The 22,743-nt window shown below is 48.9% G+C and overlaps 1 protein-coding gene across 2 annotated transcripts in view; it reads left to right on the forward strand.

The window, feature by feature from the left end:
• The window catches only part of LOC138293368 (cytochrome P450 2J2-like), a 271,463-nt gene that overhangs the window by 225,020 nt on the left and 23,700 nt on the right, over positions 1-22,743 (forward strand). The window lies entirely within an intron of this gene.

The raw sequence follows: 22,743 nt of genomic DNA on the forward strand, positions 1-22,743 counted from the left end.
GACGGTATAGTTAGGTTCACATTTTACTTGCAAAAAACCATAGAAATTCAGCAGTTATAGTTTATGCATATCAGAAATAGTTATAACTCGCGCCCTAAGGTACCTACAACTCACTCTCGCCATGCACTGCTGGTTATCCCAGATATGATATCATTGATGACATCTTCTGTAATATCATTGATAATATCACTGTAACATTTAAAGTAAAATTATTGCGGAGAAAACTGTGCATTCATATAAATATACTTATACATATACTTATTTACACACACACACCCATGCACACACCCACACTTACATATATATTTTAATTTTTTCAGCGTTAGCTTTAGAGTAGTTGTAGTTAGGTGGGACTTTCCATAGGAAAGACGTTTTTTATTTTCTTAGGTGCCAATCTGCGAGTCTGCATGAAATGTTCCCCAAAAATTTCATCCACTTCGGTTCCATTAAGGAAAGCTTAGCATTTACCTGTCAAGCAAGGGCTAAGAAGAAAGAAGGGGTGCGTGGGTGAGTATGAAGGGGGTAACCACAGAAACATTGAGTCGTATCTAGACCGTTTGTGTCCAGATATGCTATGATTAGCCAATTTGAGGAAAGAGTTTTCTCTCATGACTTTCTCATAGAGGAGCTAAAAGGAGGGCACATTTTTCTGTAACTTCACACTATTTTCCTCAACCATTTGAAAAAGTCAGATACTCTGAGTAAAACACGTACTCCCAATAGCAGCAGCAGCCTGTCAGTCGATTCCCCAGTGTTGTACTGAAAGCTTTCTCCTTGAGAGGAGGTTGCAGAAAATGAACAAAATGAAGGGTTTCATTGCGCGCCCACCCTTGTAATCCAACCCTTGTAACCCCGGTGAGCCGCGACTGGCACAGATGCACTGTTAGTTAAGCAGACAGAGAATACTCCACCGCATTTGTGGTGGAATACCCTGTTTGGCAAACTCTATATCAGGCCCTGTGTGGTTTATTTGGTGAAATCTTTTTAGGGAGTAAAACACAGGCTTAATTTGCAAAACAAAATGCAAAATACAGTTGCAAACGAAGCAGATTCATTTGTAAAACACCAGTGTGTCACCTGCAATGTTTGGCACTTTATTTGAATAGAAATGCGGGCAATCAAGGCCAGGCAAAAGTATCTACAGGTTTACAATGAGCACTGACAAAGCCAATAGGTCTTAACTTTTCGAACTTCTGGCTTTGCCAATGATTTTTGCAGATTGTGGATGCTGTGTGTGCTGTAGTCCAACTTTCCAATGAAAAGGACCAATATGTTTTGATGCACAGAATAAGGTGTTTTCAAGAATAAACTCTCTAGTGCTTCCAAAAATCACCAGCCTTCCACCCAACAGCTCCATGTCTTCATAACTGAACATTCCTTGGAAATTCTGTATTCTTACGTAGTACTGAATGTAACACTGAGCAACTTTAGCAGGCAGATTTCAGTGTTTTTTGTGCATATGAGCCAGAGCTATAACTAAGTTTATCACTGAGGTTGCGTTAGATAGATAGATAGATAGATAGATAGATAGATAGATAGATAGATAGATAGATAGATAGATAGATAGATAGAGATAATAAATGGATAATCAAACAGACATTTACATAAATATACAGATCAGAGGCAAGGGGGCCTGAGTGTTTTATTAGAATTAAATAAAAGCACTTGCACATTTGAAAGCACTGGAACAACATTTGAGTGTTGTGAGGATGAGGGTGGGTGCCTACCTTTAATAAATCAGCTATAATTCTTGAACAGAAGCCTTGAGTACATTTCTTTCATTTATTCCATAATAAAATTAATTTCTTTAGATGGGTACAAAAGTGCTGCAGTGATTAGTCATTAGTACAGCATTATTTGTTAAGTTAATGTCCACTAGATAATAGTTTTTTCTTCATACATTTATTATGCCTGCCTCATCTGTCTATTCACTGTGGGTAGTGGGAGCGTAAATTACACTGAAACCTAAATCGATACATGACTTGGTATGCAACAATTCAATAGTTGTCCTCAATGGCAAATAGTAAAACCCAAACATCCCCAATAAATTATGGAACAAAATATAATTACTTACATGCATGGCTTGGTAAGCAAAAACACAATAGCTTCTTAGAAAAGATTATTGTTCTAGTCACACTTAAATAAATTAATGTAAACACACTCTTCCACACATCGCTTGCAGAAAGGACAGGAAATCGGAAAAAATAGGACAGCATCAATTAATTTGTAGATGTAGAGATGGATAACTGTCAGCTACAGGGATGTTTTTCACCGAGTGGTTTTGAGTGACATCAAATAGACAATGAGAGTGAAGCTTGTGTTGTCTATGATGTCACTCAGAACCCTAAGATGAAAAATAGCCCTTTAACTCACAGTTACCTTCTATAATGTTTTGTTATCCATGACCCCCAAAATAATCTGCCCATAGTTCGATCTACTGGGCTGAGGCAAAGGAGGTACGAGGGAGCCCTACATAATATGGCCTCCCCTCCCTGTCCCATACCCGATACCTCACTTACTAACCTTAACTAAACCCTATCTCCTTCTCTACCTTCCTTCTACCTCCTGTTTTATCTGCTTTCAGTCAAAGCAGACAAGCAGTGCTGCACTCACAGGCTCTCAGAGAGCCCTGTCAGTATGGCCTGGGTGGCCTTTATGAGTATAAACAGTCGGAAAACAAGCCAGAAAGACATACAACTGAGACATTTGAGAGCATTGAAAGAAATCGTGAAAGACATACAAGCATGACATATCGAAATATTGAAACTGCATTGGTTTACAAGCATAACTGTAGGCTTCAATTAAAACAAATACCTGCATGACTTAAAGGAGTGCATTTCCAGATGCACTCTGTTGCACGCTTATTAAAGAAGATGACAACTTCAAAAATACAGTTAGCTATTGACCCAACTTTGTGTGCAGTGGTGACTTGAAATCGCCGCAGTCAAATAAAGTTGACTTCTTAAAAGTAATTTACGGGGGCGTGGCCAAGTAGGGCATGGAGTGAGACGTGTTCTGTCTCTGCTCCGGACCCTCGCCTGCCTTCTAGCGCCACCCACAGCACCGGAACTTCCCATGCGGGATCGGGAGGAGAGGAGACAGCTGCTTGGCACCCTTAGTCTGGGTTGGGGGGTGACCCTTTTGCCGATCCTGCCGGGAGGATCCCGGCAACAGCGGCCCGAATCCTTGAGCAAACTCCGTGAGGCCGCCATCTTGCCTGTACCTTCACCGGGAACACAGTTTGCAGGAAGCAGTCGGTGGACCCTCAACCTCTTGGTGACACTCGGGGGCTGAGCTGGAGCTCCTGGCCTTTTCCTCCGGCCCGCTGGAAGAATTGACTACTGTCAGAGGACAGCCCCCGTATAGTGAGCTACCGAGGGCTGGATGGCACCCTGACCTCGCAACACAGTGACAGGCCCACATAGGTCTCGGCCTGCCTGCCTACTCCAGACCCGACCCAGGAGCCTGGCAGAGGGCCCCTACCTACAGCAGCTGACTCTATGGGTCACTTAAGGTCCCTGATGCTTATCAATTTCGGACCTCACCAGAAGGTACTCCCTCATTGCGCGGGTGGCCAAGCTGAACTCCCTACCACCTGCGCAACACTGAAACACATCAGACTGCTGGAGCTTGAGGCCCCCTGACAGCGCAGTCACCAGAACCCATACCCCTGCCCAGTTCCTGCCACTGTAGCTCATATTGGACAGTGATTGATGTTGGCTGGGCTCCCCTGCTATACTGCAGCCACCGCTACCTTGTTTGGGCCTCCTGACTCTTGCCTGTTGTAGGAGGCTGGACTGGCTTGTAGTGAGTACCAAGGGGTACTTACACCTTGCACCAGGCCCAGTTATCCCTTATTAGTGTATAGGGTGTCTAGCAGCATAGGCTGATAGATAATGGTAGCTTAGCAGAGCAGCTTAGGCTGAACTAGGAGACGAGTGAAGCTTCTACAGTACCACTAGTGTCACTTGCACAATATCATAAGAAAACACAATACACAGATATACTAAAAATAAAGGTACTTTATTTTTATGACAATATGCCAAAGTATCTCAGAGTGTACCCTCAGTATGAGGATAGCAAATATACACAAGATATATGTACACAATACCAAAATATGCAGTAATAGTATTAGAAAACAGTGCAAACAATGTATAGTTACAATAGGATGCAATGGGGACACATAGGGATAGGGGCAACACAAACCATATACTCCAAAAGTGGAATGCGAGCCACGAATGGACCCCAAACCTATGTGACCTTGTAGAGGGTCGCTGGGACTATTAGAAAATAGTAAGGGTTAGAAAAATAACCCACCCCAAGACCCTGAAAAGTGAGTGCAAAGTGCACTAAAGTTCCCCAAAGGACATAGAAGTCGTGATAGGGGAATTCTGCAGGAAAGACACAAACCAGCAATGCAACAACGATGGATTTCCAGTCGAGAGTACCTGTGGAACAAGTCCAAAAGTCACAAGCAAGTCGGAGATGGGCAGATGCCCAGGAAATACCAGCGGTGGGTGCAAAGAAGCTGCTACTGGACAGTAGAAGCTGAGGATTCTGCTGGAACGACAAGTGCTCGAGACTTCCCCTTTGAGGATGGATCCCCCACGCCGTGGAGAGTCGTGCAGAAGTGTTTTCCCGCCGAAAGACCGCCAACAAGCCTTGCTAGCTACAAATCGTGCGGTTAGGGTTTTTGGATGCTGCTGTGGCCCGGGAGGGACCAAGATGTCGCCAATTGCGTCTGGGGACAGAGGGGGCGTCGAACAAGACAAGGAGCCCTCTCAGAAGCAGGCAGCACCTGCAGAAGGGCCGGAACAGGCACTACGAAGAGGAGTGAAACGGTGCTCACCCGAAGTCGCACAAAGGAGTCCCACGTCGCCAGAGGACAGCTTAGGAAGTCGTGCAATGCAGGTTATAGTGCCGTGGACCCAGGCTTGGCTGTGCACAAAGGATTTCCGCCAGAAGTGCACAGAGGCCGGAGTAGCTGCAAAAGTCGCGGTTCCCAGCAATGCAGTCTGGCGTGGGGAGGCAAGGACTTACCTCCACCAAACTTGGACTGAAGAGTCACTGGACTGTGGAAGTCACTTGGACAGAGCTGATGGAATCAAGGGACCTCGCTCGTCGTGCTGAGAGGAGACCCAGGGTACCGGTAATGCAGTTCTTTGGTGCCTGCGGTTGCAGGGGGACGATTCCGTCGGCCCACGGGAGACTTCTTCGGAGCTTCTAGTGCAGAGAGGAGGCAGACTACCCCCACAGCATGCACCACCAGGAAAACAGTTGATAAGGCGGCAGGATCAGCGTTACAGAGTTGCAGTAGTCGTCTTCGCTACTTTGTTGCAGTTTTGCAGGCTTCCAGCGCGGTCAGCAGTCGATTCCTTGGCAGAAGGTGAAGAGAAAGATGCAGAGGAACTCTGATGAGCTCTTGCATTCGTTATCTAAGGAAATCCCCAAAGCAGAGACCCTAAATAGCCAGAAAAGAGGGTTTGGCTACTTAGGAGAGAAGATAGGCTAGCAACACCTGAAGGAGCCTATCAGAAGGAGTCTCTGACGTCACCTGCTGGCCCTGGCCACTCAGAGCAGTCCAGTGTGCCAGCAGCACCTCTGTTTCCAAGATGGCAGAGGTCTGGAGCACACTGGAGGAGCTTTGGGCACCTCCCAGGGGAGGTGCAGGTCAGGGGAGTGGTCACTCCCCTTTTCTTTGTCCAGTTTCGCGCCAGAGCAGGGCTGAGGGGTCCCTGAACTGGTGTAGACTGGCTTATGCAGAAATGGGCACCATCTGTGCCCATGAAAGCATTTCCAGAGGCTGGGGGAGGCTACTCCGTCCCTGCCTTCACACCATTTTCCAAAGGGAGAGGGTGTAACACCCTCTCTCAGAGGAAGTCCTTTGTTCTGCCATCATGGGACAAGCCTGGCTGGACCCCAGGAGGCAGAAACCTGTCTGAGGGGTTGGCAGCAGCAGCAGCTGCAGTGAAACCCCTGAAAAGGCAGTTTGGCAGTACCAGGGTCTGTGCTACAGACCACTGGGATCATGGGATTGTGCCAGCTATGCCAGGATGGCATAGAGGGGGCAATTCCATGATCATAGACATGTTACATGGCCATATTCGGAGTTACCATTGTGAAGCTACACATAGGTAGTGACCTATGTGTAGTGCACGCGTGTAATGGTGTCCCCGCACTCACAAGGTCCGGGGAATTTGCCCTGAACAATGTGGGGGCACCTTGGCTAGTGCCAGGATGCCCTCACACTAAGTAACTTTGCACCTAACCTTTACCAGGTAAAGGTTAGACATATAGGTGACTTATAAGTTACTTAAGTGCAGTGGTAAGTGGCTGTGAAATAACGTGGACGTTATTTCACTCAGGCTGCAGTGGCAGGCCTGTGTAAGAATTGTCAGAGCTCCCTATGGGTGGCAAAAGAAATGCTGCAGCCCATAGGGATCTCCTGGAACCCCAATACCCTGGGTACCTCAGTACCATATACTAGGGAATTATAAGGGTGTTCCAGTAAGCCAATGTAAATTGGTAAAATTGGTCACTAGCCTGTTAGTGACAATTTGAAAGAAATGAGAGAGCATAACCACTGAGGTTCTGGATAGCAGAGCCTCAGTGAGACAGTTAGTCATAACACAGGTAACACATTCAGGCACACTTATGAGCACTGGGGCCCTGGCTGGCAGGGTCCCAGTGACACATACAACTAAAACAACATATATACAGTGAAAAATGGGGGTAACATGCCAGGCAAGATGGTACTTTCCTACACCTGTCACCTTTGAGAGGTTCAGGCATCAAACTCTAGTGCCAGTACATGGTCTAGGCCTGATTGACCCTTCGTGTTCAAGCTGGAGCCCGATGGTGGCGAATAGATAAGGGGCCTTCCAGGTCTATAACCCTGAACTTACCAGCTTACTACTGAGACGTTCCTACCACTCCCTATGTTGAGACCCAGTGGGGAAGACTTGCTGTGGTGGGGTCACTGCTGAGGACTCAGACCGCCACTTAACCCCGTGCACAATCTGGGCCTGTACCAGGAGAGTCTATCTAGTGAAGCGTGGACCCTGTCAGGGGAGGTCCCGCACAGGAGAAGATACTTCACTGCTGCAGTGGTGCCTGCTGGGACTCTCTGTGGGCCGCTTCTTTCTCTGCTCACTGTCCAAGGTGAGCCCTCTTGCACACCTGCATTGTTGAAACCCCCTTTCTTATACAAGCAGCAGCTAAACTACCACCTTGGCCCAGAGATCCCAGTGATTTCTCAAACCTAGCATTTGGGCTGCCCATCGCTGTCTTTGCTGAGCAGCCCTCACGTCCATCCCGGAGAATGGCTATGGACAAGGAGGTCTACTGCTGGGACCCCAGGCTTCAGCCCACCATTTACTGTCCTTAACGACTTATTCAGCCCTCATCCTCATACCCAGTGAGCTCTCATTGGAACCATCTCTGACATCTTTCCCCCTCTGGAACTCAGTGTGGGTGAGGTTGGCATCAGAACTTGCTGACCCAAGTGCCCCTGATTACAGCTATTCCTTTCACCCTTTCCCTGCCAACCCTGGAACTGTATTACACTATAACGCTGCAGTGGGCCTTTGGCCCCCCACTTGAGGCACACTCCTTTGCATTGCTCTGCCACAACCTCCCGTCCTTCACTACCAGCTAAAGACTGCACGTCTCCACCTGCCCTGAGACTCACTGAGCTCTGTCCCTGCTGGGGTGCCCCATCACACCTCCTGGTCAGCATCTGCTACCCTTCCCAGCTCCTCTGGCTTCTGCTGCTGCCTCTGTCTTTGCTGGGACGAACTGAGAGTTTCCTGACTCTCAGTTCGAGGTCCTCCTCCACCCCCAGGCTCGTCCCTGCACCCCATCCCTGGTGGTCTTGTGGCCATCACAAGTATTTCCTATTCTTTTCTTTCTCCCTGTTGCCCTTTCACTCTTCGTTTTCTGCCTTTTTCTTCTATCATCCCTCGTTTTTCTCTAGTTCTTTTTCCTTTCTCCCCTTTTTCCTCTGCTCCCCTCCCCACGAAGCAACTTTCCCGCCCTCCTGCCTCCCAGCTAACTGCTCCCCTGCCCCTCCCCTTCTTATTGGTGGCTGCAGCGCTGTGAGAGGGCAACTGCACTGACCTCCTGGTCAGTGTCTGCTGCCCTCTCCAGCTCGCCCGGCTGCTGCTGCCTCTGCCTTTCCTGGGACAAACTGAGAGTCTCCTGCCTTCAGTTCGAGGCCCTCCTCCACCTGCAGGCTCGTCCCTGCCCCTCATCCCTGGTGGTGTAGTGGCCATCATAAGTAAGTATTTCCTTTTCTTTTCTTTCTCTCTGCTGCCCTTTCACTTCATCCCTCATTTATCTGTAATTCTTTTTCCTTTCTCCCTCTTTCATCTGCCTCCACTCTCCCCACAAAGCACCTTTCTCGCTCCCAGTTGACTACTACCCCCATCCCCCTTCCCTTCTTAATGGCTGCCGCAGTGTGGCCGTGCGCAGCGGTAGTGCTGCTGGCATGCCAAAGGCAAGCCCACCTTCGCATGGACAGCGGCCAGCGCCCTCCATTAAACCACCCCCTGGACTGCCTCCGCTATGACTCCGAGACCCTCCTCCGCCTCAGCACCGGACAGCTCTACAACTGCTGCACAGCTCCCCCAAGGGCACCCACAGACCTTTCACCTGCAGGAATTGCAACTTCAGCGCCAACCTCAACAAATCGAAGGTACTCTCCGCACACAAAGATACCAACAACCTCCACAATCCCATCAACTGCCTGCTCCTGAACATCCGCTCCCTCCACAAACACGTCACTGAACTCTGGGACCTGATCGACACCAACGACTGGACATCGCCTTCCTCAGTGCGACCTGGACCAACCCCACCTTGGGTCCAGTGATCCCCATTCCAGACGGCTACAGCATCCTAAGGAAGGACCGGCCCTCTCGCCCGGGCGGAGGACTCACCATCAAACACAAGTCCTCACTACGTGTCAAGGCTGTCCACTCCACCACCATGGAACACCTTCACTTCCTGGTCCACTCCAACCACAACTCCTCCATCCGTGACCCCCTGGTGCACAGGCCACCCAGCCCCCGCCCAGCTTTCATTGACGACATCATAGACATCGCTACCCCCCCAGACCCTGGCGCCAGGGGACTACCTCCTTCTTGGCGACCTGAACTTCCACCTCGAGGAGCGCACCGACCTAAACACCACTCTCTACTCAAGAGCCTTGCCACCCTGGGCCTCAGACAGCTGGTCTCCATACCCACAGACATCGCAGGACTTGCAGTGGACCCCATCTTCACCTCAAGCAACCGGATCACTATCGAGACCATCTCCACCCCAGACTGGACCGACCACCGCTGCATATATTTCCCAATCACCGCATCCAGCAGCCGCACCCGCACCTCCAGGACCCCCTACAGGAAATGGAACGAAACCATCAATGAGCAACTCACCTCATCGCTCGCCAAATCCCTCCCTCCCCCTCTGACGATGCAAACACAGCAGCGCCCAGTCTGAATGCATGGATCACCGAATGCGCCGACACTCTAGCCCCTCACCGGCTGACATCGGCCAAAGGCGTACCTAAGAAAGCCAGTTGGTTCACCACTACACTCCAAGAATCAAAGCGTAGCCGCAGATGTTTAGAGAAAAAATGGAGGAACAACCTATCCAGCGAAGACCTCACCTTATTCAGACCCGCAACCGCCGCCTACCGATGAAAAATCAGGAATGCAAGGAAGGACGGACCCCTGCCTGCACCACATATACATCAGAGCCAGCGCATCAATTGCCCCGAGCTTCGTAACACAATCAACTGCTCCATCAGCACGGGCCCCTTCCCTGAGGACTGGAAACACGCTGAAATATGACCTCTCCTGAAGAAACCTTTGGCTGACCCATCAGAACTAAAGAATTTCTGGCCGACCTCACTACTACCCTACTCCGCCAAGGTACTAGAGAAAGCAATCAACGCACAACTACGGAATTTCATCAAGGCCAACAACTCCCTCGACACCTCCCAATCCAGCTTCCGCAGCAATCACAGCACGGAGACAGCAGTCCTGGTAGCCACTGATGACATCCGATTACTCCTAGACCGCGGCCACACCGCAGCACTCATACTCCTCGACCTCTCAGCAGCTTTTGACACGGTCTCCTACTGCATTCTGCGCACCAGACTACATGACATAGGAATCCGCAGAAGAACCCTGGAATGGATCCACTCCTTCCTCTCCGGGAGAATGCAGAGAGTCAGACTCCCGCCCTACACTTCCAGACCCTCAGGAGTCAACTACGGAGTCCGCCAAGGGTCCTCGCTGAGTCCCACACTGTTCAACATATACATAGCCCCTCTTGCTGCCATTGTCAGAAGCCACAGTATGAACATCGTGTCATGTGCCGATGACACACAACTCATCATTTCCTTCACTGAAGACCTGGACACGGCCAAAAGGAACTTTCATGCATGAATGGAAGCCGTCCCCACCTGGATGCGAGAAAGCTGCCTCAAGCTCAACTCCGACAAGACGGAGCTCATCATCTTCGGAAATACCACCTCAGCTTGGGACGACTCCTGGTGGCCCACATCCCTCAGCACCCGGCCCTGCACCGACCGAGCATGCCCGCAACTTCAGAATCACCCTCAAATCCTCCTTATCCATGAAACGCCAGGTGAACTCTGTCGCTGAAAGATCTTCAGATGGATCCTAGCATACTGTTGCAGGACAGTCACCCACGCCTTAGTCACGAGAAAGCTTGACTCTGGCAACGCCCTCTACATCGGCACCTCAAGTAGGAACATCAAAAAACTTCAACTCCTCTAGAACACCGCCGCCAGACTGGACCTCCCTCACCAAGAACACATCTTCCAACACCTGAGGACCCTCCACTGGCTAACGGTCGAGAAGAGAATCACCTTTGAGCTTCTCACCCACATGTACAAGGCCATACACAATGCAGGACAAGCCTACCTGAACCACCGCATCTCCTTCCACCCCCCCCGATCCCTCCACTCCACCCAGATGGCCCTGGCCACCATCCCTCACATCCGCAAAACCACCGCCGGAGGACGATCTTTCACCCACTCTGCAGCAGAGAGCTGGAACATCCTCCCCCTGCACCTCAGGCAAAGCCCATCACTCACCATCTTCAGAAAGAACCTCAAGATGTTGCTCTTCGGATGAGGCCCCTCCCCTCCAGTGCATTGGGACCCTCACGGGTGAGTAGCAGCACTATACAAATATTAATTGATTGATCACGCGCCCTGCACCCTTGAGGCTAAGATAGTTGGAGCACCTTCAGCCTGCACTTTATTGGTGAGCAAGGATGCTTTTGCAGAGTCCTTTCGCAACTCAGTATATAACTGGCAAAGCACAATCCCACCTCATCAACTGAACATCGGACTCTGTTGGGCAGATTCGGTCCAGCCCCCAATCCAGTCCTTTTCTTTTGCACCCATTTTTCTAGTGTTTTCCATTGCCTAAGACACCATATACATTCTCTGACTTGGGTAACATAGGCCCTCATTACGATCATGGCGGTTTGGCCCGTCATGCCGGCAGTGGTGGCTGAAGCCGCCAGCGGCATGGCGGACCAAACCACCATATAATGGACATGGTGACGGCCGCCAGCGGCAGCCATCACCCACTGCCAGGCTCCCGCTGTCAGGCAGCCTGGCGGCAGGTTGAAACACCTACTTCCCTGCGGATAATGTTTTATTTCCCGCCAGCCTTTTCCTGGCGGGATATTCCGCCAGGAAAAGGCTGGCGGAGGGGGTGCCACGCTGGTCACTGCCCGATTTTCAGGCAGTGATCTGCGCAACGGGTGCAACTGCACCTGCTGCACAAAGGCATTTACGGCGGCTACATGTGGAGCCGCTGTCAATGTCCCGGCCGAGCCTTTCTGTGAGCCCGCTCCGCCCACCGGCTCACAGAAAAGGTCATTATCTGGCTGACGGTGTTCCGGGGTCGCTGGCGGTCAGTGTTTTGACTGCCAGCATGAACACAGCGATTGTTTCCGCCTTGTTCATAATGACCACCATAGTCCCCAGAGGTCAATCACCATCACTTGTCATGCCACACAGCAAGTCTGCTACAGAATTAGCACCCAGGACATTCAAAGACAACCCGGTAACCTCTATGTGACAGAAAGGTCTAAGAGACCAGGGAACCCTCCGACCCTCAACCTACCAGCGTGCCCGGGGACTTGTGCCTGTGTCCATTTCCCAGGCATATATGGACTGCTTTAATAAAGTATTCAGTCTGAAATTAGCTCTACTAAAGCACACTTTAAGTCTGTGTTGATGTAAATGAGCTGGGAGGCGTGTTGATGACCTAGAGCACACAGTTGATGCCTACTCAGAAGATCAAGAAGCACAGTGGCATATGGTCATGGCCTGGAGGAACAACAGATCAACTTAAGATGAAACAGGAGGATCTCGAAAATAGAAGCAGGAGGAACAACATTCGAATCAGGGGGATACCTATGGGTATGGAAGGCACTGATATAATGGCCTTCACTGCTGACTTGCTCCATGTGATATGTGGGGATCCAGACGCTTCCCCTTCCGCGTTGGACAGGGATCATAGAGTGGCAGAGCACCTGAACTCTGCTCCAGACATTCTAACTCGAGTGCAATTCTTTGCTGAAAAGGAAGCCATCTTAAGGGCCTCGCAGAGCAAAGCTGACCTTTTCTTCCGGGGCCGCACAGTTTAGCTCTTTCAAGACCTGTCACCAGTTGCCCTACATCACCTCAGAGACCTTAGGACCATCTCAGACAGGCTTCCTGAACTCCACATCTGATGCCAGTGGGGCCACCCTTATGCCAATATTTGTTCGTGGGAGGGCAGGCGCTGAGTCATACTATCCTGGACAGAAGACACACAACTCCGGAACATCACAATGAGCATGAGAGAGGGGCGCCCATCACCACCACGCTCTCCCTCCTTTGAAAAACTGCTCCCCATCTGGTCCACAGTGAAGGCACTATGCTCTGACAAGCATCTTAAGATGGATGCCCCTCCTGAAACCAAATGAGACATAATTCAGCACCTTCGCAACCTGGAGAGGGGCCCCTCTCCCACTCCGTTAGCCACTGGCTCATGCTAAAATGGCTTAATTTTCTTGGGCACGCAGACTTGATATACAGCTCATCACTGTGTTCTGCACCCTGCAAACTCGACCCTCTGTAACAGCGTCCATTTTTTGCCACATCGGATAACCTTCGAGGGTCCTTACCTGGCCTAGGTATGAGGGCAATCTCCACCGCTGCCATTGTGGGAGTAAGGCCCGAATATGCCGTGAGCAAACTGAATAATATCAGGAGATGATTCTTAAGGAAGGGAAGAAATGTCCTGTAGAAGGAGACCGATAGCCCATCGAGCCGGGCATCCATTCTTGATGATTTTTACTGTTAGAAACCACTACATGTGTCCTGTCTAGGCCGTCTTAATGCTGTCAAAATAATCGTCCTCCTGAAAATTCTCTACCTCTTGTAGTCCCTGCCCACATCCATCCCCCATGATGACACCATGCATCTCCTGCATGACATGTGCACATTTATATGGGGGGTAAACACCCATGGGTTTCCAACACTGTGCTTATGCTTCCCAAATACCGAGGAGGCTTGGCTTGCCCTAACCCTCTTGACTACTATTGGGTGGCACATCTCCGCTACCTCGCTGAATGGACAGCCTGCAAGAGTGAAAAGCACTGGTTCTTCATGGACAGGGCTGTGATCTGCTGCCCTCTGTGGGTTGTAGCCTGGATCCCTAAACATGCTAGACCACAAAGCACCTACATTGCCACCCCAACTAGGACTGTCCTGGAGATATGAGATAAGATAGCGCTCAAAAAGGGTCTCACCACCTTTCCTTCCTAAAACACCCCAATATCTCACAATCTGGACTTCACACCTGCCCTTGACTCACAGTCGTTTGACAGCTGGGGGGAAGGTGAATACTGCACCCTGCGTGGCCTGTTTGAGGGTGCCTCCATCAAGATGTTTGAGAGTTGTAAACCAGAATTCCAGATCTCTGAAGCAGCCTGGTTACAGTGCGGCGAACTACGCCACTGGGCGCTTCACCCCTCTAACATTCAGGGAGCCACTAGATCCTCCACTCCCTTAGAATCACTGGTCTGGGCTTACAATGGCACCAGGGGACTGGTCTTCCACACCTACCAGATACTGTGACACTCTACACCGATACAAACTCACCCCTATCAGTCTCAGTGGCAGCAAGACACTGATGAGGGCATCTCCCAGAAACAATAGGAAACACTATGGCTAGGCATCCCTAAAACTTATAAAAGCATACCACAGCGCGAGACAGCATAAAATTGATGACTAGATGGTATAACACACCGACCTGTCTCCGTGCAATCTATCCTGTCACCTCAGACTTCTGTTGGTGGTGCGGTACAGCCCCCGGAGATTTCCCCCATATATGGTGGTCGTCCTCCCTTATCGAAATTTACTGTAAGGAGATCCTTGGCCATATCAAGGGCATGCTAGGCTTTCCCCTCCCAGCCTCATATAAATGACACACACTGATTGGCGCCTTATAAGCCACATGCTAGGCGCCGCTGGACACTTGGTAGCACTCCACTGGAATAAACCCTCTGCTCCTCCTAATGCTCAGTGATTTCAAAGGCTGTGGCATGTTATGGCCATGCAGCTCCTATCCCACAAAATAACACACACTGTTGCTAAATTTGCCTGCATCTGACAGCCATTGTTGGACTATTTCACCCGCTTAGAACACTCCTGCTTCACACGTCCTTGGCTTAAATCTCTCCAGCTTTTTACCTAACTGGTCACCTGTAAGATACCCTAGATCACACGGTGGGGGCCCCCTTTCTTCCTTGTGCCCTGCGCACCCCTCCTTCCCTTCCCTTCACTTCCCTTCCCTATACTTGCTCACTGAACTCCTTCCACAATACTTAGACCCCAGAGCACCCTTGTGCCTGAGGGACCCTGTGCAGTGCATTTCCAACTTTTATTACATTATTTTTAGTTTATAATTATTTGTTTGCACTTGTGTACACCTACACCATTTTCGGAGGGCACCTGCATGATCGCTGCACATGTTGCACACTCCCTCCGTGGTGCTCGGCTAACATTGGAAGTTCTATGTTTTTGGTGGAGTACTGCTTTCCTCCTTATACTAACAGTCACAAGGATGACGTATCGCCATGCTTTGACTGTCATGAGTTGTATGGTGCACTGTAATCTGTTTAAAAAACAAAATCGATCAAAAGAATTTTTGCAACAAAAAAGTAATTTACAATAGCATGAGCAGCAGAAAGGTGCTGATAAAGCAGGAATGTTCTCTGTGATTAAGGAGCAAATAGCAAATTGAATGTGCCCTGCTATCACTTCAAAAGCTAGACAAAAAATAAAAAAGGCCAACTCTACATTAAACACAAATCTCCAGCTGGAGCAGTGAAAGAGTGAATGAGACCACAAGACATACAACAAACCTGTTGAGAGGGTAGACAAACAGAGCAATTGCCAGTTTTTGGACTTTGCGCTTCTCTTGGCTAGGCAGGGAATCACAGGTACCTAGAGGTACCTAGAAGTCGAGGACCCTCTCCCTTCGGCCACTTGCTTGGGCTCGGCTGGTAGAGGTGTGCACTACAGCACAGGGAACTGCTCTGCAGATGGAGGAACTGCAGGATCTCCAGAATTACCCAATCTCACACCAGTGGGATGCCCGGCTTGAAAATTTCAAACCTGGGGTAGATGCTTCTGACCCTCTTCTGTCTGACCAGCTGCTTACCTCTCTCAGCATGGAACCCACTTCATAGACTAGCGCCCTTGACCATTTCTACCTGCTACTCTGCTTGAACGCCTGCCGCAGGCCTGATTCATTGCCTCCCCCCTTACCCTCTTTCTCTTCTCTGGGTGCCTTTGTGCATTTGCAAAGTGTGTTCTTCTGTTGTTTGCCCTGGACCCATCCTCTTCCTTCTTTTTGTAAATGAGAGCACACACTTGCATGCGGTGCTGCTGTTTACCCTTTGTTATGAAATGTACCCATTTAGTGCATTGTACTTGTAAAGTCTCAGGCCCTCATTTGGCCTGCCAAACTTTTCAGGTCGAAAGACCGTTAGTGCGGCCTTCCGACCTCCCACCCTAATTGGAGTTTTTTGCTGTGCCAGCAGCCGAAAACAGCATTTCCGCTCGCTGGCCCAGGGAAAAACTCACCACAGCACTGACGCCGGGTCGTAATGAGCTGGCGGCAATGTTGCAGTGCGTCGGGTGCAATAGCACCCTTTGCACTATTCACTGCCCATAATTCTGGCAGTGAAAAGCGTGATGGGGCTGTCCATGGGGCTCCCAGCACCCCCTTTCTGCCAGCCTTTGCAATGGGTGGCAGAAAGGGGACTCGTAATCCACGAGGCAGCGCTGCTCAGGCAGATTTCGACCGCTGAGACCGCCAGGTTGTTGACAGGTGTCAACCTGGTGGTGCCGGCGGTCTGACCGTGGTGGTTTTGCCACAGTCGTAATGTCGCAGCTGGACCACCGCTTTGGCGACAGTCCGACCGCAACCCTGGCGGTCTGGTGACCGCCAGGGTCGAAATGAGGGCCTCAATGTCATGTACTTTCTAGATGACAGCACAGTTTTCAAAATGGTCAAGTTTAAACAAAAATCAGGATAAAAAAAATCAGGAACCCTACTACCTCATCTACTATGACATGGCACTGTACCACATATGCACAAATGCTCACACACTCTGCAGAAACTGAGATAACCCTCTTCAGATCCCAGCAAAACGTTTTGCCAAAAACTGCGCTGTCAAGCCAAACCTAAAATGTGCTGCTTAGATGTTTTTTAAATAGGTAATGTCTGGGTATGCCTCTCTGGGTGTTAGCTTCGCAAACGTATGAGGTATATATAATTTTAATTGATGAAGTTAAAACCTCTCCTTCAAAACTGAAATGCTTTGCCCAAAATACTTTAACTGGTTGTTTGGATCAAGAAGATACTTGCTGACCTTAAGGCGAAAAAGATGAGAAGAGCTTTAATCCACCACAACCAGTTCCTAAACAGACCTTGCCTATTACTAATAAAGGTACCAGCTCGCTGCGATGCTCCCAAGGACAGTGGCTTTCCTGCCTCTTTTTCAAGTTGTAAGTGGCAAGAAGATTATATAGTTTTAGAACCCAGGAGTCTGAAAGAACATAGAATGCTGTGACCTGCATTGGACAATTCTTGTTACTGATAGTGTGCTCCAGGACCCATCTCTAAAGGGCCTCTGGGTGTCTTCCTATCTAATGCGTGGGAATCAAAGACCACAAATCCTTCTTTAGTGCTTACCAGTGAGTAATGCTTTACAGATAAACACTTTATAAATTTACTGTACTACTACAGGCTCTTGCATAGACCACTCTAAAGTAGCAGTACAAGTTGCATTGGTAGAAAGCTTCACTGTTGTTTTTTAGTACTTGTCATTTTTCCTTTTCTGTAATGTTGATTAGACCTGGTGGATCCCTCTTCAGCCTCAAGTCATGCCCCTATCTGACTGTGAAAGAAAAAATGTATAACTCTCCTGACCATTTAACAACCACGTACCCAGACCGAGCCATCAAGATAACCTTGACCTTTAGGAACTTTGTTTTATTTCAAATGCATTCGCAGCAACAACCCAGATATGTTACAAAAATTACATTTGTTTAGCCTTTCCTCAAAGGTTTTGCACAGTAGTTGAATATGAAAATAGTTACACTAACAATCTGACCTTTTTTTTCTTAAAGAGTAATTTATAAATTGTTGTACAAAACTTAAAAGAGATTAGCAGTTTCATTTATTCAGAACTGATGAAGCAGATGGAACCCCAATTCCCATTTGTATGGTTACATTTCACTTGTGTTGATTTATGTAGGTTTATACGTTGCGCTATCACATACCACATTCAGAATTGTGATGTGAGCAAACAAAATCACACGTGTTGTATGCATAAACCTCTAGCACCCTCTTGTTTTATTTACAGCATTCCAAGTTTATTTTATTAAATGTCCTTTTCTGTGTGTTTAGTGCAGTTAACACTGTGTATCTCTGAAATGTTGTCAGCGGAATATTCCACACAGACGACTGGGCATCAAGATTTTTACAGTTTGTTTGTTAAAGCAGACTAAATAATGATGCATTGTCTCACTTCACAGCTTGAGATCCTCCTGTGTGTCTATGTTGCATAATTAGTTTGGAATATTTTGCACCCACTTTCATAGGGTCTCAATGCTCTGGGGGCGTGCTGCTCAATTGTAGAGCCAGCTCTTGAGGTCCTTCCTGAACTGCTTCAGTGATATGGCCTGCCTGAGTTTGAGAGGTAACATGTTCCATGTCCGGGCTTCTAGATTGGAGAAGGATTGTGCTTTTCCGAATCTTGGGGATGACTGCAAGGGTGAGCTTGGGAAGAACAGAGATGTCTGTTGGGTATGTAGAAGGTGAGGCAGTGGTTGAGGTATGCCAGTCCTGTGTTGTGCAGTGCCTTGTAGGTGTGGATCAGGAGTTTGTATGTGATGCGCATGTTGACTGGGAGCTAGTGTAGGTCTCTGAGGTGGGAGGAGATGTGGCTTTGTTAGGTGATGTCCAGGATGAGTCTGCTGCTGCATTCTGGATTCTTTGTAGTCTTGATTGAAGTTTCTTGGTGATCCTGGCATAGAGTGCATTGCCGTACTCCAGTTTGCTAATGACAAGTACGTGGGTGACTGTCTTCCTCGTGGTGGAGGGAATCCACTTAAATCTTTCGCAGGAGTCGGAAGGTGTGGAAGCATGACGAAAAGAGTGCGTTGACTTGGCAGGTCATTGATAGAGGGAAGTCCAGAATGATTCCCAGGTTGCGTGCATGGTCTTTGGGGGCGGAAGTGTTTCCCAGTGAAGTGGGCCACCAGGAATCGTTCCAGGCAGAATGGGTGGAGCTGATTATGAGGATCTCTGTCTTGTCCAAGCAGAGTTTGGGGGAGCTGGCTCCCATCCAGGCGGCGACTGCTCTCATTCCTTTTTGAAAATTTCGCTTGGCCTTTGTAGTGTCCTCGGACAGGGAGAAGATCAGTTGAGTAGCATAGAAGACTGTTTAGTTCATGCATAGCGATTGTATTTCTAATAGTAAACATAGAAATACCTTTTGCATACCTTGCATAATATTCGAACAATGGAGTCATGATATAAACACAAAGGCATTGTTAGGCTCATGTGGAGGATAACCATTGTGTCTTTGGCTTTATTTAGTGGGGGCAGGGGTCATCACTGATATAACCAAATAAACCCTATTTAGTGTAGCATTTATAGTTATTTATTGCATAGCACTGCTTGTCTCAATTATTTTTTCAGAGTATTACTAGGTGCAGCACCGTCTGAATACAGGGTAGATAGAGCTATGTCCTTCCCCCCTGAACATTAAGTGCAGCCAGTATACTTTTTGTCAAAATGTTCCTATAGCTCTTAAGCATGCTGGTCAAACAGTAAGAACACAGATATTTTCAATCACTCTGAAAAGGTAGGTGATGCCTTCAATGTATAAAAACTTTGCACTCATCCAAACTAATTTAAAAGGAGAATATGACCCATACGATAAAAGGTATAAAGTGATGATGATGAGAGGTTACTACAAACAACAAAGTGATAGAAGGAAGGCTTGAACTAAACTGAGCCACTGGTGAGTGCTCCAAGCGGAATTCTACTTCATTGTTTTTGGCCCACAGTGCCAAATCCAGAGAGAGACCTGCCATATGCAAATCTATTTTGGTCATGCTTTAATAGCAATAGACCAGCCCGAACTACCATGCTTGGTCCTTTCCAGATGGCAACAAAAGCAAACCCAAAGTAGGTTTGGCCTACTTAGGCGTCATCAGTGAACTGTAGCCTGAGTCCTGTGGCAGAGCAAGCATGGAATCCATGGCATTTTTCTGTTTAGAGTGGCATAGTGGGCTATTAAAGGAGGACTGAAATGCTGACTCAGCCATTGCCAGTGTTTGAGATTAATTCAAGCATTCATACCTTTACTTTGTTTTTTAAGGATGAGTGTCTTGTGAATCAGAGGTTGCTTTGCTCTGTCATATATCTTCAAAATTAGCATTGCATTCTCAAAATTGTTACACAATGGAAATTGGAGTCACTTGACATTACAATCAATGTTCAGTGTGTTAATCAGTGGCAGTAGACCTACTGACTGCTAATACTGACTTAAAAACTAATCATGTTACGTGGTCTCTGTAGATGGCAACTGGTAGCCTAAGGATGCTAATTGACGCAGTACCAAAAAAGTAAAGGTTTTCTAAGTGGATCACTTGGTATGTTTTTCAGAAACACCACTTATATCACTCTGAAATACACCCTGCAGTCATTTTCAACTAGATCTGAGCCCTTTTTATTTTTGTGTTTGTCAACATATTTGCTTTATTTACTACATAGAAATGCAACCTTAGGGAGAGGATCCATTGCTCTCTCGAAATATGTGCCTGATAAGCAGCAATATGCTATCATTTAAATTAGAACCCTTATCACCAAAATGAAATGGACAGACCAGAGAGAATTTTCGAAGGGGTGCGTATCCTTCTCGAAAACATTACTTTTGTGTATCAATCAATCAAAAGAATTCGTTGAGCGTGCTACTCACCCGTGAGAGTCTCAAGGTGCTGGGGGGGAACCAGGGGGGCAGGGAGGGTTACTGATCGAACAACCATGTCTTGAGGTTCTTTCTGAAAACCAGGAGGTCTTTGGTTTTGCGAAGGTCGGTGGGGAGGGAGTTCCAGGTTTTGGGGGCGAGGTAGGAGAAAGACCTGCCTCCTGTGGTGGTGCGTTGGATGCAGGGGACTGTGGCTAGGGCGAGGTCGGCTGATCGGAGGTTGCGTGTGGGAGTGTGGAAGTTAACTTTTTCGTTGAGGTAGGTTGTGCCGGTGTTGTGGAGGAATTTGTGTGTGTGGATGAGGATCTTGAATGTGATTCTCTTGTCTGTGGGGAGCCAGTGAAGGGACTTGAGGTGTGGTGAGATTTGTTTGTGGCGGGGGAGGCCCAGGATGAGGCGTGCGGCTGTGTGGTGCCGGCGTAGAGGGCGTTACCATAGTCCAGTCTGCTGCTGATGAGTGCGTGGGTTGCTGTCTTTCTGGTTTCTGGGGGAATCCATTTGAAGGATTTTTTTAGAGTGCGGAGTGTGTGGAAGCAGGAGGAGGTAAGAGCATTGATTTGTTGTGTCATGGAGAGGGAGGTGTCAAGGATGATGCCGAGGTTGCATGTGTGGTTTGCGGGGGTGGGTGCAGGGCCTAGGGCGGTGGGCCACAAGGAGTCGTCCCATGTGGTTTTGTAGGGGCCGAAGATGATGATCTCGGTTTTGTTTGAGTTGAGCTTGAGGTGGTTAGTGGTCATCCAGTTGGCGGTGTCAAGGAGAGCGGCGTGTAGGTTGGTTTTGGCAGTGGCGGGGTTGCGGGTGAGGGAGAGGATGAGTTGGGTGTCATCTGCATAGGAGAGGATAGTGATTCTGTGTACTCGGAGGATGTTGGCTAGGGGGATCATGTAGATGTTGAAGAGTGTGGGGCTGAGGGAGGACCCTTAGGGGACTCCGCAGGTGATCTTGGTAGTGTTGGAGTGGAAGGGTGGAAGGCGGACTCTCTGGGTCCGGTCGGTGAGGAAGGAGGTGAGCCAGCCTAAGGCTTTGTGGCAAATTCCTATGTTGTGGAGTCATGTGCGGAGTGTGTGGTGGCAGACGGTGTCAAAGGCTGCGGAGAGGTCTAGGAGGATGAGTGCGACGGTCTCGCCTTTGTCGACTGTGGTCCTGATGTTGTCAGTGCATGCAATGAGGGCGGTTTCTGTGCTGTGGTTTTTGCGGAACCCGGATTGTGAGGGGTCAAGAGTGTTGTTTGCTTCAAGGAAGTGGGATAGGCGGGTGTTGACTAATTTCTCTGCAACCTTGGTGGGGTAAGGGAGGAGGGAGTTGGGGCGGTAGTTGGAGAGGACCTCTGGGTCAGCTTGTGTTTTTTTTTTAGGAGAGCGGTGATTTCCGCATGCTTCCAGGTGTCTGGGTAGGTGGCGGAGTCCAAAGATGAGTTGATTGTGTTGCAGAGTATGGGGGCGATGGTTGGGCTAGTTTTGTTGTAGATGCAGTGTGGGTAGGGGTCAGAGGGGGAACCGGAGTGGATGGAGTTCATGGTTTTTTCGGTTTCTTCGTGTGTGGTGGGGGCCCAAGTGGAGAGTGTGGTGGGGGGGTCATGAGTGGGGGTTGGGTTGGGTGAGTGACGGGTGTGTGTGGTGGGTGTGTGTGGTATGAAGCTGTGGTGGATGTCCAGGATTTTGTGGAAGAAGTGGTTGGAAAGGGCGTCACAAAGGGGCTGTGTGTGGGTGGGGTCTATGTTGCTGGCTTTGGGTTTTGCAAGTTCATTGATGATGGTGAAGAGTTCTTTGCTGTTTTGAGAGTTGATGTCAAGGCGTGTCTTGTAGTGATCTCTTTTGGCTGTGCGTATGAGTTGGTGATGGGTGCGAATGGTGGTTTTGAGGGTGGAGAAGTTGGTTGTGGAAGGTTCTAGTCGCCATATTTTCTCAGCTTGGCGGCATTTGCGCTTGGAGTTCAGGGGTGAACCATGGGGCGTTCTTGATGTTGCGGGTGGCGATGTGTTTTCTGAGGGGGGCTAGTGTGTCGGCACAGGTAGTGATCCATTTGGAGAGGTTGTGTCCTCCTGTGTTAGGGTCGTTGGCGTGGGAGGGATTGTGGGCCTGTATTATGGTGGAGAATCTGGAGACTTTACCGAGCTTTAGACATGCTGACTTGGAT

Source organism: Pleurodeles waltl, chromosome 4_2, assembly GCF_031143425.1.
Source record: "Pleurodeles waltl isolate 20211129_DDA chromosome 4_2, aPleWal1.hap1.20221129, whole genome shotgun sequence".
NCBI classification, from domain to species: Eukaryota; Metazoa; Chordata; class Amphibia; order Caudata; family Salamandridae; genus Pleurodeles; species Pleurodeles waltl.